This window comes from Oryx dammah, unplaced genomic scaffold (genome assembly GCF_014754425.2).
Source record: "Oryx dammah isolate SB20612 unplaced genomic scaffold, SCBI_Odam_1.1 HiC_scaffold_23, whole genome shotgun sequence".
Taxonomy (NCBI): Eukaryota; Metazoa; Chordata; class Mammalia; order Artiodactyla; family Bovidae; genus Oryx; species Oryx dammah.
Window position 1 is genome coordinate 10,985,096 of NW_024070207.1, and position 18,868 is coordinate 11,003,963.

The window sequence follows — 18,868 nt, forward strand, 5'->3', positions numbered from 1 at the left end:
GGGGGTGTGTGTGTGTGTGGGTGGGTGGGTGTGTGGGTGGGTGTGTGGGTGTGGGTGGGTGGGTGGGTGTGAGGGTGGGTGTGTGGGTGTGGGTGTGTGGGTGTGTGTGGGTGTGTGTGGGTGTGGGTGTGTGTGGGTGTGTGTGGGTGTGTGTGGGTGTGTGTGGGTGTGTGTGGGTGTGGGGGTGTGGGTGTGGGTGTGGGGGTGTGTGTGGGGGTGTGTGTGTGGGTGTGTGTGTGTGTGTGTGTGTGCGTGCGTGCGTGCGTGCGTGCATGCCTGTAAACCTTTTTTTTTTCCTATTTGGGAAAAATAACCAACTACCTTTGAACAGAAACTTGCCATTTTTCAACCTTTGCCCAGTCTTTGTCTTGGAAATAGCCAAATATTTTCCCAACCTTGAAATATAGTTGATACTTAGTTTTCTATAAATTTAAGGTGTACAATGTGTTGATTTGATTCAAGCTGATTACCATCACAGTATTAGTTACACTTCCATCACATTTATAGTAAACAAATCTTTTCCATAGTGAGCATATTTAAGATCTACTATATTAACAACATTCAAATATATCTTATTGTATTATTAGGTATAATCACCATGCTATAGATGAGACCACCAAACTTGTTGATCTTATAACTGGGAGTTTGTGCCCTTTGATCAATATCTGCCCACTTCCCCCTACTCCTCAGTCCCTAGTAAGCGTGACTCTACTCTGTTTCTGTTTGTCCTATTTACGTTTTACATGTAAGTGATATTCAGTTCAGTTCAGTCCAGTCACGCAGTAGTGTCCGATTCTTTGCGACCCCATGAACCACAGCACACCAGGCCTCCCTGTCCATCACCAACTCCCGGACACCCAAACCCATGTTGATTGAGTCGGAGATGCCATCCAACCATCTCATGCTCCGTCGTTCCCTTCGCCTCCTACCCTCAGTCTTTTCCAGCATCAGAGTCTTTTCAAATAAGTCAGCTCTTTGCATCAGGTGGCCAAAGTATTGGAGTTTCAGCTTGAACATCAGTCCTTCCAATGAACACCCAGGACTAACCTCCATTAGGATGGACTGGTTGGATCTCCTTGCAGTCCAAGGGACTCTCAAGAGTCTTCTCCAACACCACAGTTCAAAAGCATCAATTCTTCAGCACTCAGCTTTCTTTATAGTCCAACTCTCACATCCATACATGACCACTGGAAAAACCATAGCCTTGACTAGACAGACCTTAGTTGGCAAAGTAATGTCTCTGCTTTTCAATAGGCTATCTAGGTTGGTCATAACTTTCCTTCCAAGGAGTAAGCGTCTTTTAATTTCATGGCTGCAATCACCATCTGCAGTGATTTTGGAGCCCCCCAAAATAAAGTCAGCCACTGTTTCCACTGTTTCTCCATCTATTTGCCATGAAGTGATGGGACTGGATGCCATGAAGTGATGGGACTGGATGCCATGATCTTCGTTTTCTGAATGTTGAGCTTTAAGCGAACCTTTTTACTCTCCTCTTTCACCTTCATCAAGAGGCTATTTAGTTCTTCTTCACTTTCTGCCATAAGGATGGTGTCATCTGCATATCTGAGGGTATTGATATTTCTCCAAGCAGTCTTGATTCCAGCCTGTGCTTCCTCCAGCCCAGTGTTTCTCATGATATACTCTGCATATAAGTTAAATAAGAAGGGTGAAATATACAGCCTTGACATACTCCTTTTCCTATTTGGAACCAGTCTGTTGTTCCATGTCCAGTTCCTTCTGTTGCTTCCTGACCTGCATACAGGTTTCTCAAGAGGCAGGTCAGGTAGTCTGGCATTCCCATCTCTTTCAGAACTTTTCACAGTTTATTGTGATCCACACAGTCAAAGGCTTTGGCATAGTCAATGAAGCAGAAATGGATGTTTTTCTGGAACTCTCTTGCTTTTTCCATGATCCAGCGGATGTTAGCAATTTGATCTCTGGTTCCTCTGCCTTTTCTAAACCAGCTTGAACATCTGGAATTTCATGGTTCACGTATTGCTGAAGCCTGGCTTGGAGAATTTTGAGCATTACTTTACTAGCATGTGAGATGAGTGCAATTGTGCAGTAGTGTGAGCATTCTTTGGCACTGCCTTTCTTTGGGATTGGAATGAAAACTGACCTTTTCCAGTCCTGTGGCCACTGCTGAGTTCTCCCAAATTGCTGGCATATTGAGTGTAGCACTTTCACAGCATCATCTTTCAGGATTTGAAATAGCTCAACTGGAATGCCATCACCTCCACTAACTTTGTTCGTAGTGATGCTTCCTAAGGCCTATTTGACTTCACATTCCAGGATGTCTGGCTCTAGTTGAGTGATAACACCACCATGATTATCTGGGTTGTGAAGATCTTTTTTGTACAGATCTTCTGTGTATTGTAATAATGTCAAAAGTTTCTTTACATTTTTGTTTAATAGATATGGTCATGATAATTTCATATTACATGTTTGTTTTTGTTCCAGATCCTCCACAAGATAGGAAATTTCATAATTAGGAAGTTCAATTTTTCTTTCTTCTTGCTCCACTTAAAATCAAAATAGGTTTCTTATTCATGATGCCAGTTATTGAAACCTATTGAAACCTTCTAAAAGTAATATTATAGTGTATAGTATATGCCAGTCATTGAAACCTATTGCAACCTTCCAGAAGTGATATTATAGCATATAAAATATTTTTAACAGGTTTCAATTTTTAACAGGTTTCAACAGCTTAGTTAAGGTGGCCAGTTGTGACTGTTTCTGCAAACTGATAGGGGTTATGCCACATAGCCAGAAGAATACCAACTCCTCAAAGTCTAAGAGTAGCTGTACAAACCCTTCAAAATCAAGCCAAATCAAAAGTAGTGGTGGTTGTAGTACAGTATAATGCAAAAGAAAAATCATTCAATTTGAAAAAAGTAAACTAGCATTTCTTGAGTACTGATTTTTGCTGTTACTACTTAGCCATTAATTTGACAAATAACTTTTAAGTTACTATGATGTGCCCGCACTGTTCTAGTAATCTTTAGAGGTAAGATAGCGAAAAAGACAGGTATGATCCCTGTCCTCCTAGAGCTTACATTCCAGAAGGCAAGATGGCAAAACCAATACAATATTGTAAAGTAAAATAAATAAATAAAATAAATGAAAAATAAAAAAAGAAACATTAAACATAAAAAAGAAAATTAAATAAGTAAATAATGCAGTATGTCAGATGGTGATATGTGCTAAGTAGAAAAATAAAGAAAACAGCAAAAAATGAAAAATAAAGCAACAGATGATAATATGTACTATAGAATGTGACTATATGTGAGGGGGGTGATGCAATTTTGAATAACACAGTCACCTCAAGTTTCTCTGAGAACTTGATCTTTTAACAAAAGCTTTAAGGAATGGAGATAGCAAAGAGTGAAGATATCTAGGGAGAAAGATTCTAGACCAAGGGTAGAAAATGCAAGGCACTATGGGGAAAGGGAGAAAAGTGGACGATATGGATGTTGTCCTAGAGGAACTTAGTATCTGGTCGAGATGGGTAGTGGGAGGAAAAAAAGTGCATGTGAGCTTAATCTCTCAGTTGTGTCCAACTCTTTGTGACCCCATGGACTGTAGCCTGCCAGACTCCTCTGCCCAAGGAATTTCCTTGGCAAGAATACTAGAGTGGGGTGCCATTCCTCCTCCAAGAGATCCTCCCAACTCAGGGATTGAATCTGGGTCTCCTGAATGGGCAGGCAGTTCCTACCACCTGCTGAGCTTCTGTTGAGCTCACTGAGTACAACTAAATGTTCCCATTGTACCCTGTGCTTAACGTCTCCTGCTTTTCACATGAGATCACAAAGAGTTGAACACAACTGAGGGATTAAGCTCACAGGCACTTTTTCTTCCTCCACTACCCAACCAGATACTAAGTTCCTCTAGGACAATATCCATATCTTCCACTTCTCTCCCTTTCCCCATAGTGCCTTGCATTTTCTACCCTTGGTCTGGAATCTTTCTCCCTAGATATCTTCACTCTTTGCTATCTCTCCATTCCTTAACTGTCCAATTACTTGTCTATCTTTGTCCAACAGACTGTGAGCATCTTGAGGCAAGAGTCATGGTTCACCCAGTTTGTGTGTCCTCATCATTAAGCATTCAATGAACTAATGAGCGTGAATCAGTTTAAGGAACAATACTGAAGCACGCAGGGCAGTAGTATCTTTCAAGATACAAAAATCCTCAGATGTTCAGAAAAAAAAATAAGTACTAGAATTACCAAGATAGGCTTCAAAGAGGAAAATGTCCCAAAGATTAGTGATGGGACTAGATATAAATTGAGATGGGAGAAATAATTCTCTTCTTCAGCCTCACAAAGTTGGAAAACTCTTATTATATAATAGGCAAGAGAGGACTCAGAACAGTGTTCTATTTCTCAGATATGGAAGAAAGTGATTGTGAGATTAAACTCACCATAGAAGATGAACTTTCAGCCTGAAAAAAATAGTCCTCCATAAATAAACTCCAGTAGAATCCAGGCCAAGGGTAGAAAAAGCAAAGTACTATGGGGAAAAGGAGAAAAGTGGATGATATGGATATTGTCCTAGAACTTAGTATCTAGTACTAAAGTTATTGGTTTGTCACTCCTTCCAGGAGTCTGTATCTCCCCGTATCAGTTCTGTGAAATCAGTGCAGCTAGAAAAACGTAATGACAAACTTTAATTCCAAAATTTAAACTGACAAGCTGCTGATTCAGTGACTCTGAAAGTCAGACATTTCTCAGGGCACTAAAACATTAGGAAACAACCTTACAAAGTGCCTTTCCAGTACCATCATCATTTTATTTAGTTATTACCTGGTCAGGGTGCAGATTTATATTCCAAGCCTTTTCTATGCTTAAATATAAAAATTCTTCCTGCCAATTTTGCCAATTTCTATTTACCAGCCATTGATTTTTCTAGTGTGTTTCTAAATGGAGCTTGAAATTAACATGTCTTTTCTTTTTATTCACTTTCCTCTATCCTGGAAGCATTAATAAGCAGCCTGAGAAGTGAACCTGATTTGTGGGTAGAGGATGAATGTTGTTGTTGAACTATCCTGCTCTGGCATTCATGGCAAGCTTAGTGAAAATCAGGTTACCCCAGTGTGTAAAGAAAACATTTTCTATACCATTTACTCTGCGCATAATCTTGTGTACATCCTAAGTGTAAGAGAAATAGTTAAAACAAGTTAAACATACTTTAGTCATCTCCACATGGACAAAGTAAAGGATTGGGAAAGAACTTTTAATCGGAAGTGGAACTGAGGGAATGGTATTTATGTCTGTATTACTGGATGCAGCTAATTTGAAAGTACTGATAACAATTCTTAGCATATCAATAAAGAGGTTTTTAAGAGTATCTAAAATTACATTGGAAAACTATGTAACATATGATTTTCAAGCCTCCTTATATATATCAGAAGGACTCACTCATCAACATTATAAATTTTCCGCTTGTGAAGTCAGGTTTTATAACCTTCATTTGAAATATTCACTGTCCCTCCCTACAGGAACATTATACACCTTTACAGTATCATCTTCTGTTCTAGGCATATGAATTGCTTTGACCAATGCAACATGAGTTGAAATTATGTGTGCTGCTTCCTAGAACTTTTAAAAACAATCAAGTGATCTAACACCTTGCTCTTTTCCCTCAAATGAAAATGCCAATGCTCCAGGTAGGGACTGTTCTTTGAGCCTATATTCCATAGTGAAGAGAACATGGAGCAGAGCTGCAGGCAACATGCAGAAAACTCCTAAGTGATCAATGAATCTTTCATTTTATAAGCCACTGAAATTTGGGGGTTCTTTACTACTGTGATATAAGCTAACAAATATAAATTCTGTGAGGCAAAATAGTATATATGTTTGAATTTAATGAGACTGTTAAAAACCATATATTTATGTATATAAGTGTCTGTATATATATACACATTTAAAATTTTCTACTTTGAAGTCCCATATATATTGCTCTACTATGTCTAGTTGCTTGGATGTTAATTTGCCTATACATTGGTTCTGTGGTATATCTTTTTTGGTGTTAAAGTTTCTAATATGTTTTATCATTTTTATCTTTGAGCTCAACTTCTACTGAGATGTCAGAATATTTTCTGCATAAGATACAAGCACAGCATGAGTTGTGATGGACTCCTCTTTCACAACTTTGTAGATGCTTCTGCCTAAGTACTAAAAGATTCACCATTTCCAAACCAGTTTTTCAATCCCTTTATTACCTCTAAGTCTTTAAAATTCAAGGATCAGGTACTAGCCTCTCCCATACAACCTGAAGTTTAGGGTAATTAGTGAATTATTCTAGGCCAGCCAAGCAGAGACTTTCTGATAGATCTTCATGAATGATATAGTGCTTTTCTAGCTCTGGGAAATATTCACAAAACCAAATTCCTGTTCCTCTCCTTTAAAGAACTTGTGATCTTGATAACAGTCCAGAGGCAGATTTACCACAAAAATAATGATATTCAGCTTTCAAGGCCTCACTTGGATGGGCTCTTTTCATGGTCCAAGGAATGGTCCTGGAAATGTGGCCACATGATCATGGGTTTTGGTGAAACTGAAAAGATAGTTTTTAAGGAGAGCTTTGAAATTGTCTACATTTTCAGGTCCAAGAAAACTTGAAATTACTCATGCTGTCAATGGTGGGCTGCCGTCTATGGGGTCGCACAGAGTCGGACACGACTGAAGCGACTTAGCAGCAGCAGCAGCAGCAATCTGTAAAGCATTTAATTTCCAACCCTTAAGGAAAGGTGTGTTTAGAGCCCAGATCCTTCACACTCTGTACAGCTTCAACAATCACTTCACTTTAGCTATGGTTTCTTCCTCATTCCCAACATGTATAGATAGATACTCTCTTTTTAAATTCAAGGTTTGGTTATACTCCATTTTTAAAATACCTTTTATCTAGCACTGTTTGTTTGTACTAGTAGAGCATTTCTTTTCTGCTTAGTCCACTGTCTTGGCCAGAATTTATTCATAACACTAAATTATACAGGATTTTTTAACAGCAGATACCACTTGAAAATTTTCTGAATGCCCACCATGAGTTAATTTAGATGGTAGGCTCGTGGAGAATACTATGTAAGATCAATCTATGATTTCTGCCCTTAAAGAACTTACCATTTAATTGAGACTGTAAGTTTAACTCACACAGAATAGTTTAAAATAATTTCATTAAACTGTACAAAAGTGTTCCTTCAAGATGGTAATTGCGATAGAAGTCAGGAAGTTCTGATGTATAATGGGGATTAACTAGAAGAGAAGGAATCATTCATACTAATATTTTGTTAACATCTAAGATGTATCAGTTTGCATTCTAATCACATTTGTCTGTCTTATTTGGAATCTATCCAAGGCCTTCCTGTTGCTTTTACATAGGGGAGTTTAGAATTAGGTACATTACACTAGTAAAAAGTATAAAAATTTTTAAGAAAATAAAACCAGGATGATTCTAATCACTTAGCATTTTAAAATAATGAAAAATTTTATTTAGAGCCAAATCACTCATAGTAAGGACAAAAAAATGATGTCAGAGTTGGAAAGGATCTTAAAGGTCAACAAGACAATTCTTTTATTTTATAGATGAAGAAATTAAGGACAAAAGAAACTAAATGGCAGTACATGGCTCTATATGTCTACTTTTGTGTCCCAGACTTTTATTATAATATGACAGCAGAAAAATAAAGCATTAGGAAAAATGGAGGAGACTATCTACAGGTTTCCTTCTACATTTTATAACAGTTTTAAAGGGAACTTCCTTACAAAAGGAAAAAATCAATAGACAACTTGAGTATAAAATATTTCTAAACAAACTGAATTTTTGAGTAAGCAGTCTGATTTACTGAGATTTATATGAATATGTGCATACTTTTCCAGAGGATTTAAAATACTCTGAAACTTTTTCAAATCATATTTGTTTCCAGTTTGAGTATCCCCCCCATATGTTTACCTATTTGGAGGGTCTGAAAATGCTGTCCAGAGTCTCAGCAGAAAGTCTACAAAAGAGCTGGTTACACAAGCAGGGTGATTTCACAGAGTATTTTCACCGGGAACTCAGGACCTTGGTGTCATTTATATATAGAAAGAAAGGAAGCACTCCATAAGGCATACAAATGCCTTCCATACATACAACTGACAATTTGAAGATGACAGAAAACAAAATAAAAAAGACTTAAGTTTTCCTGTGGACAATTTTCTCTCTTAGGAGGAGAGAATAGGACAGTTCCCAGAAAGCCAATAAAACAAGGCATCCTGAGAAAAATCACACACAGAGAAAAAATAATGCCACCCTGAGAATTTTCCTTAATAGTGTAAGAGACAGTTCCAGTGATTGCAGGATATGGTGGGGAGACTTGTAGGACAGCAAGTAAAGGGAGACAGGAGTTAAGAGCACGGACTTTAGAGTCAACCAAAACAGGGAATAAATCTCGATTGCCCTACCTATTTACTATGTGGCCTTGAGCCAGTTACTTGACTTCTCTGATTCTCAGCTCTCTCATCTGTAACTTTAGTCTCTCGTTTGTAATAATCCAGACAACATGCTTAATATAGAAGCTGGCACATAATAGGCAGTCAATACATGCTAGTCATTATTATTCACAGTTAAATATAAATATAAGAACACATTCCATAGCCATATACTGATCCCACCACCATATCTCTTTACAGTCATGAGTAATCACAACTCTATTATATTTTTAAATGGAAATAAGCTTTCTTAGTATTCCCCTCATGGGGTTGTCGTGAGGATAAAATGAGATAATGCATATAAAATGCTTAGCACAGCACCTGGCACATTGTAAGCACTCAAGAAGTAGCTGCTATTCTTACTCACAGAACTGACTGCTGGCTCCAGACTCATTTGATCTGTAGCCTTATTCAGGGAAGTGACTGCAAAATGGCTGCAAGGGCAATATATTACTGAAGTGATAATGGAAAATGCATCATCCCAAGGGTATATGTTACTATGAGGTTTCCATGGAATGCATATAAGAAACAGACACACTTTATTAATCCCATCCCAAAAGAGATAACTAAAAAATAGCACTCATTCTACAGCCAGTGAAATCGGTGTTTTTCCAACAATTACCAGAAATACGCCACAGGGTAGTAGTGATGGAACAGATCTTAAAGAAGGAATGAAATTTGAGTAGTATTAAACCTCAGTAATACAACTCCCCCCCCCTTTTTTTCCTCTTTTCTGTCTTTGAATGTTGGTATCTAACGTTTCTATAGCTTTATAAAGTTTAGCTCTAGCCCCTTCTAGATGACACTGGTCACTGCTGCTGCTGCTGCTGCTGCTAAGTCACTTCAGTTGTGTCCGACTCTGTGAGACCCCATAGATGGCAGCCCACCAGGCTCCCCCGTCCCTGGGATTCTCCAGGCAAGAACACTGGAGTGGGTTGCCATTTCCTTCTCCAATGCGTGACAGTGAAAAGTGAAAGGGAAGTCACTCAGTCGTGTCCGATTCTTAGCGACCCCATGGACTGCAGCCCACCAGGCTCCTCCGTCCATGGGATTTTCCAGGCAAGAGTACTGGAGTGGGGTGCCATTGCCTTCTCCAGACACTGGTCACTAATTCAACTGAATATATCCTTTGGTTAGAACTCTCCCAAGTATAAGAAAAACGGAAGGTAAAAAAAAAAAAAAAGAATTCTACAGGGAATCATGAAGTGGCACATGAATTCATAAGTTATAGGGAAAATTTATTTTAAAAGGAAGAAGCTTTTACTAAAATGAATTTATAGTAGTTTCTAAGAGTCTTGAGTGAATGGGACAGTATACAAGATACCCCTACAAACAAATAAACCAAAAACTTCCATTAAAAGAACTTTAGTAAATAACTGGCCAGAAACTTATACTGGGGTCCAAGAAAAGCTGATAGTTTTTCTCAAAGCCAATAGAGAAAATACAAGGTAGGATATTTGATATTAAAAGAAATGTATGAATATTTGATGTTAAACATGTTCAGAAAGAGAAAAAAGATCATTCAAGGCACCTTCAGACATCAAAGTTAATACAGAAGTAAGGAAATACCTCAGAATCAAGTGAATATGCGTTCTTGTGTGAGAAAAGAATGGGATAACAATTCAATGGGAGACGTTTGAAAGCAATGGATAAATGCATAGTATTCAGAGCTCTGCAAGGCTGACTCATGTATCTTGCCAAAAAATGGTTTGTGTAAAAGTTAATGAACAGTGTAATTTACAGATTTCTACAATCCCTTCCCTTTGCAAAGATTAGAAAGATATAGCTTCACAGATCTTCAATTATGCAAATTTCTGCTACCACAGAAACAGCACTTATGATTTTGGATGGATCAAATATGTATTAATAATAATTATATATACATGAGATGATGTCACATGGTCAGATGCCCCACTGGGGACAAATCATCAAGTTCTTTCCTGCAGTCAATTGTTGTTGTTGCAAATATCTCTGGTACTGGATTTCGAACAAAATGAAAAGGAAGGAATGGAGCTATTCACCTCCCCCCAAATCTCTCTACATCAGATATAGGTAATTTAACCCCCAAAGGAGAGAAAGTATCTCAGAAGGATAATCTATGACTGCAGAAGATTTAGTGTCTCTCAAAATACATGTCCATATATAGAATTGCAGAGCTTTGCATGGGAGAACAGTCTAGTACTCTACTTCTGGTGTGTCTAGAATATCACCTCCTCAATCTCAAAATGTGGCTGAAGTATATGCTCTTACAACTGGATTATTCCACTTGAATCCCAAAGAAGATGAGAATAACAATGTAATGAATATACTTATAGTCTCACTCAAAAACATTTAATAACCAGGTCTACTGGAAGTAGATTCCTGATAGGTCAACCTATCTCTGGGCTTGTCTATCTTCAATCCATTTCTTATACTACAACAGAGTGATTTTCTACCAGTGACTACATAGTACCTTTAAGGACAAAGTCTGAATTTTTAACTGTGGGCATAAATAGCCCTCGATTAGAGTTCCCAGCTTAATTTTCAGATTAATCTCTTTACATTTCTCTCTACAAATGTAATTCTACATACTAAATATATTTTGCCAGCTGTACTATTTAAAATCCTAAAGGATGATGCTGTTAAAGTACTGCACTCAATAGGCCAGCAAATTTGGAAAACTCAGCCATGGGACTGGAAATTCTTAGTATGTGTTCCAATCCCCAAAAAGGGCAGTGCCAAAGAATGTTCAAACAACCAAACATTTGTGCTCATTTCAGATGCTACTAAGGTAATACTCAAAATCCTTCAAGCCAAGCTTCAGCAGTATGTGAACCAAAATATTCCAAATGTGAAATGAGGGCAATTGTATGGTAGTTTCAACATTCTTTGGCATTGCCCTTCTTTGGGATTGGAATGAAAACTGACCTTTTCCAGTCTTGTGGCTACTGCTGAGTTTTCCACATTTGCTAGCATATTGAGTGCAGCACTTTAACAGCATCATCCTTTAGGATTTTAAATAGCTCAGCTGGCAAAATATATTTAGGAGGTAGAATTACTAGTAGTCATGTATGGATGTGAGACTTGGGCCATAAAGAAGGCTGAGCACCAAAGAATTGATGCTTTCGAACTGTGGTGCTGGAGAAGATTCTTGAGAGTCCCTTGGACTGACTGCAAGGAGATCAAACTGATCAATCTTAAAGGAAATCAGCACTGAATACTCATTAGAAAGACTGATGCTGAAGCTGAAGCTCCAATACTTTGACCACTTGATGTGAAGAGTCAACTCATTGGAAAAGACCCCGATGCTTGGAAAGATTGAAGTCAGGAAGAGAAGGGGGCAACAGAGGATGAGATGATCAGATGGCATAATTGACTCAATGGACATGAATTTGTGCAAACTCCCAGAGATAATAGAAGATAGAGAAGCCTGGTGTACTATACCCTATGGGGTCATAAGGAATTGGACATGACTTAATTTCCCTGGTGGCTGAGAGGTTAAAGCATCTGCCTGCAATGCAGGAAACCCGGATTCGATCCCTGGATCCCTGGATCGGGAAGATCCCCCCTGGAGAAGGAAATGGCAACCCACTCCAGTATTCTTGCCTGGAGAATCCCATGGACGGAGGATCCTGGTAGGCTACAGTCCACAGGGTCGCAAAAAGTCGGACATGACTGAGCGACTTCATTTAGCAACTGAACAACAACAAATATATTTCAAATTTATACCCACAATTTGGTCTCCATTGTCACTGCACTCACTGTGGGCCTTTATTACTTCTTAGTTATATTGCTAAAATAACCTCCTACCTGGTTTCCCTTCCTCAACTCTACACCCTTCAATCCAAGGGTCAGACTATGAAGAGTTCATCTAAAACACAAATCTGATTACCTACCTCCCCTGGTTAAAAGCCACCCACAGCTCTCGATGCCCTATAAAGCAGAGGCCCAACTCTCGTTAGCTTGGTTCACAGGGTGCCTCTCATGTAATATGTGGGCATCAACAATCTCAAACACCCATGCTCCAGACATGCTGATGGTTACACTTGCCAGCATTCATTATAGTTCTTATATATATGGTACACGTTTTAAACAGATACTAAGAAGTATAATAAACAACATTTCTTTCTGAAGAATAATGTAAACAGCCAAGAATTAGGGAAATAAAAGAAGCAATTGGATGCTCTTGAATACTTTAATGATTCCTCTGCCTATTCTTTACACAAAGCTAGCCTCATGTCTACTTCTTTATGGGACAGATTTTAGTTCCCCAGCTCCAAATGGCATTTTTATTTGTGCTTTTGTTTGTACAGCAATACACAGATTTGAAACCATATGTAAAGGTTGTAAGTTGGGTTGGTCATATTATTGGTTTCTAGAATCTTCTTGAGTAGTGGTTGTAAAGTTTACAGAGGGCGAAGAACCTTTACTACACTATACCAGATAGCCTGAAGCCACTATCCAAGAAAAGGGCCATATTCAGTTAACACATACTCATTTTCGGCCAAAATTTTAAAATTATCTTCCATTCGTTCAATTAAAATACACTTACAGGCATTGAAACCCTAGAAACATTTGCTGAGTCCAAAAGAAAAAAAAAATAGACAAGATAAACACCCAACTAGATATAAACTGATTATAATAGCTTTTATTTTCTTCTAAAACCACGAAACCAGGTTCTCTAGGCCAAAAGGTCTCTAGTATCACTTAATACAAAGGGTCTGCAAACATCTACAATAAACAGTCAAAGAGTAAATATTTCAGACCTCTGTGAGGGGGCTCCCATCAAACATTGATCTGCTAGTGCCTGATCTTGGACTTGTCAACCTCCAGAATTGTGAGAACTAAATTTCTGTTGTTGATGAGCAACCTGATTTACAGTATGCTGTTATAGAAGCTTGGACAGATTAAGACAGAGGTGGTATGCCAAATATGGTTTGGGGCCATAATTTGCCGACCTCAGACTATTTTGACTGATTCACATTAATGAAAACATGTTACTCCTGGCCCAGTATACATTTAGATGCATGTATTTAAAACAAAATTTAGCAAACACAAAATTATCCTGATTATATGCAATACACCCCAATATCTTCCATCTGCTGCCATTTTATTTCTTTAAATAAAACCTACTAAACTGATTCTAAAACCCACTAATGAGTTGTGACCTATCACTTACAAAATACTGTTCCCATGGATTTCACTGTTTCATTCATTGTTTGAGTCCCGGATCAAAAATAACTTTAAGTAACTAGCATTCAAATAATCATTCTTTCATTTGTTCATTAATTCAGTGCACATTTATTAAGCAGCCACTATATGTCACATGGAAAGCTCCATTATAATTAATAGACCAATTGTGTGCTCACTTTCAGAGAAGGCAATGGCACCCAACTCCAGTACTCTTGCCTGGAAAATCCCATGGACGGAGGAGCCTGGTGGGCTGCAGTCCATGGGGTCGCTAACAACTTCCCTTTCACTTTTCACTTTCATGCATTGGAGAAGGAAATGGCACACCACTCCAGTATTCTTGCCTGGAGAATCCCAGGGACGGGGGAGCCTGGCGGGCTGCTGTCTATGGGGTTGCACAGAGTCAGACACGACTGAAGCGACTTAGCAGCAGCAGTGCTCACTTTAGAACGAAGGCTATTGCCAATACAGGTTCTGAATGAAACTGAGAAAAGATTGTAGAGCTACTCTGAATGAGCACTCAACATGCCACTTTGAATGTTCTGGCTTTGCATGTTTTCTCAACTTAAAGCAATTTCTCTGCCACTTTCCTCCTGCATTGCTGTCTTAGGATATGTTCCAGAAACAAGGTGAATCCCCTTGAAGTTTTAAGAGCTCAAGAGCACAGAATGTGAGGCTTAATAGTTGTTTCTGAAAGAGAACTATCTTTAGCCTGAGGGACTCTTTCTCTCTGGTTGGCCTCTGAAGTTAATTGATCAGTCTTTAACATTGAAAGGAAAAGAAAATCACGCTGTAGAGACTACATGAATGCCAGGTGGCAGGCCAATATCCGGGAGTCAAGGAAGGTAATTGGTTGTTTGGTTTACCCTTTGTGTTCTGACAAGAGTTATTAAGGATAGCTCCACATCAAGCTTCTCCCAAGTGTGGGAGCCTTGAGAGGCCCAAAAGCTAAAGAAGTTCATATAGTATTCAAGAAGGATGACTTCCATATTAAGACAAGTCTTGCCATCCAGAGTGAGAAAATGACTGATGAAATGATCATTTCAACTTTCAGAGTTTGAATTGAAGTGGCCAATGTTACTCAACTTGAAATATGAACTGTATGTACTCTTTCTTGACTGAGGAGTTAAACTGAGGGACCAAAGGTCTCTAAAATACTATTAAACTAACCATTTTAATAAATGTAGTGACAGAAGCCAAGTCTTAGTTCTAGAAGTCAATTCCTGATTAGCTGTGCCAAGTGGAAAAGGGAAACTATTATTCACAGCTTAGATAGATATTTTGAGAATTAGTAATTCTTCCGTGAGCTTCTGACCACAGCTGAGCTGTTTGAGAAAGTGAAACAATTTCACAGAGCATAAGGTCACTGTTGTCTGAGAAGAGTCACTGCATTCGCCCTGGTTCTTAATTTAACCCCAAGATTTATCTCTACAATCTGTCACTGGAAGCTCTTGAGGAGAGGAATGAAAAAGATATGGGGAGTTGCAAATTTCTAATTTATCATCTTATTTGAAAAGTCCTACCTTGGGTAGCAGAAATAAATAATGGAATTTGTTACCCCTCAGGATACTGTAATAAATCTAAATAACTATCCCTCTTTCTATCATGTCCTTAAAGAAGTTTTTTTTTTTTTACAGAAATTCATGGGTGATTAAATAATTCACATTTCTCAACTTGGTAGAATAGATCTGGTCTCTTTTGCCTTTCTTTCTACTTAGACTGGTGTGCAGAAGTGATCTGATCAAGTGTACTCTGTTGCACAGATTAAAATTTCCCTTGACTAGGATGTTCCAGGTTCCAGCCTGGGGCATAGAGAATTAATCAGTCTATTTGTTTCTATCCCCCAGTGACATTCTCCAGCCATCTTGTCTTTATAGTACTATTAGTGTTATTTCCATTTCCATCTCCCAATTTTTTGTTTTATTTCTCCATTGGATTAGAATGCAAGCAGGGAAAAGGTGTGCTAAGGGATTTATTAGCCCCCATAAAGATTCCCATCACTTTCCCTAATAGTTTTCCTGTTTCTAGTCATATTGTCCTCCAATCCTCCCTCTAAACTGCTTCTAGAACAATCTTCCTGACACATGTCTGACCTTGTCACTTACCCTCCTCAAAACAGTTACAGGCTTCACTGATTTCTCTTACACTTAATAAAGTGTACCATAAGTAAATGGGAATCATAAAGTTGGATGTATCTTTACATCAAAAAGTATATTAAAGTTTAGAACTTCATTAGTAATAATTGTATTATCTTTCTAGACTGCCGTAACAAAGTGACACAGACTAAGTAGCCTGAACAACAGAAATTTATTTTTGCACAGCTCTGGAGGGTAGAAGTTCCAGATTAAGGTTTGTGCAAGACTGGTTTCTGCTAAGGGCCTCTTTGATTGACTTTTAGACGGCAATCTTCCTCCTGTGTCTTCACTTGGTCTTCCCTCTGTGGCCTTCTTTATCCTAATCTCCTCTTCTCATAAGGACAGATTGAACTAGGACTTCACCCTAATGGTTTCATTTTACCTTAATTACTTCTTTAAAGTCCCTGTCCCAATTCAGTCACAATCTTAGGTACTGAGGGTTAGAAATTCAACAAATGAATTTGAGGTGAGACAAGAATCAGCTCCATAATAACTAACAAGTTACTTAACACAAGCAGGTCACGAACTGGAGTTCACCAGTGTGCCTTGAGATAAAGCACAGATCTTTAATACAACATAAAAGGGCTACCATGTTCAAATCTATGTCAGTCTTTCCAGTAACATCATTCACTTCTCCTTACACTAATTTTCAGCCTCATCAAATGACATTCAAATTATGCCTTGCTGTTTCATGCTGCCGAGCATCGATGCAGGCTGTTCTATGCCTGAAATGCCATCCCTCCCTTTGTCTACTGAACTCTTTTCTATCTTTTAGATCCAGCTCAAACTTTATCTTTTCCATTTTTTTCCCCTTAGACCTATGATTTGAGAGAACTACTACAATCTTATTTTTTAGTATGTCTGTCTCTTCTACTATATAGAGAGGTCTTTGAGGGCATGGATTGTATTTCATTTGCATTTTATGTCTCCCGTGCTCAGCACATAGTGGACACTAAATATTTGTTAATAAGAAGATAAATAATTTGGTTGTTAAAGAAAAAGTAGACTTGTTTAGGGGTCACTTTTAGCCTTATGAAACTAAATGATATAAAGGATAACCAAAATGATTTTCCATGAAGCATCTTTAAAATCTCTGTATATACACTACCATATGTAAAATAGGTAGCTAGAAGGAAGCTGCTATATAACACAGTGAGTCCAGCTGTGATGACTTAAGGGGTAGGATGGGGGTGGGGGTGGGAGAGAGGCTCTAGAGTGAGGGGTACACACGCAAACACACACATATACTTACAGCTGATTTGCACTGCTGTACGGCAGAAATCAATACAACATTGTAAAGCAATTATCCTCCCATTAAAAAATCAAGGAAAAGAATAAAAAGAGAGAAAAAAAGAATAGTAACAAGATAACCACCGATTTAACCTGTATCAGCATTTTGTCAAGGAGCAGGGAGGATTTTAGCATTTATTTCTAAACCTTCTGGATGTTTGAGAAATCTAGGTAATACAGTTAAGAGTAAGATTCTGGAAATGAAGGGGGAAAATACTAAGGAAAAGGCTAGGTCAAGGTTTGCCAGTCTGAGATGATACGTACTAAGGCCAAAGTCTAAGGAGAGGGAAAAGAAAGGAGGAAATTAGACAGAGTCCTCAAGTCCTTGACTGCAATTGATAGTAGTCTCACGCCACTCTTTTGGATTCCAATTTAACTAATTTCCTTCCACTTGGCATCTCTGGTCCCTCAGTGAGATATTTTTAATTTTTCAGTCATATATCATTTTTCTCAATGCGCCATGAAGGCAAGGATGATGTTTTAGACGTCTTTGGCCCTTCGTATACCACATAGAGTTCCATTTCAGATGAGCAAGGGGAATAGCTGTTGACTGTGTCTGAAATTCAGAAGGAACATCATATGTCATGCAAAGGACAAAGGTAGACACATACAAAAAAACAAAGCAGAGTGAAACAATAGAAAAAATAAATCAACTGGAGCAAGTGAAAGCAACAATAGTGGGATTTCCCCCATATTTTCACCATATCCAATTTACCCTGAGATACAGCCAGGGGATATAAAGAGTTTTCTCACCATGAGCTATTTCTTTATATTCATTACAGAATTACAAGGTGAAGACCGCCTGTCTCCAGCCTCCATCTCTGATAAATAGGTCAGCTTCATTGGCTATAGTTAGTGACAGTCCTTGGTCTTGACAGCTTGACTTAACTAATCTATTTAATTCATTGATCAAGCAGACAGCAAAAGAACATTCTCATTAAATGGATTTTTTATCATCTGGAGTTATAGAGCTAAATGTCTTTTTAAAATCTGAAATTTAGTTAGCACATGACATGCTGTCTGTCTTGGAAACTACTTGCAAAAGGAAAATGCAAAGATTAAAAATGGCTCTGTGGCTTTAAGTAATGACCAAGAGGTCAGACTGTAAAATTGAACTCTATTCCGCCTGTCTACTTCACTGAAACTGCAACGCAAAGCAATATTACCTCCAAGTAGTTTTACGCTGATGTCTGAAGTTACAGTCATTAAACTATATTACACATGTTATGCAGAGCAGGCAGGTGGTAGGTTGTGATTTTCTGAAGCCCACTATGTTCATTATGGAGAAGGTAGTTATCAACTTCTGCACCAACTAGGATAAATCCCCTTCCCATCCAGATCCTATAACTTACCATTTCCCCAAATTACAGCTCCATGGCCAACTCTCTAATACCAGTTTGTGATAATCACAATACCCACTGCGTATTCAGGAACTGCATTAGGCACTTTAACATGCTTTCCATTTGATCTGTGCATCAATCCTGTGAGGACAGTCTCACCTTTATAAGTACTTTTAACAGCTGAGAAAACTGAGGCATAGAGACATTAATAGAGAGGGCTGGAGTTTGAGTCCAGGTCTGTTTCATTCTAAAGCCCATGCTCTTTCCACTACACCCTGCTGCCCCACTCTGACCTTGCCTTAGCACATAATTTAGCACTTGATTAGAGGTGTCTTTGTGTCACTTTCCGGTTGTTTCATATCTCTTTTAGCAAATGAAAAGCCTTTCCTTTATCCCCTATCTTTACTATTGGCCTTCACACACCCAGAAGACTCATAGGTAAATAAATGCCCACAAGTAAAGGCACC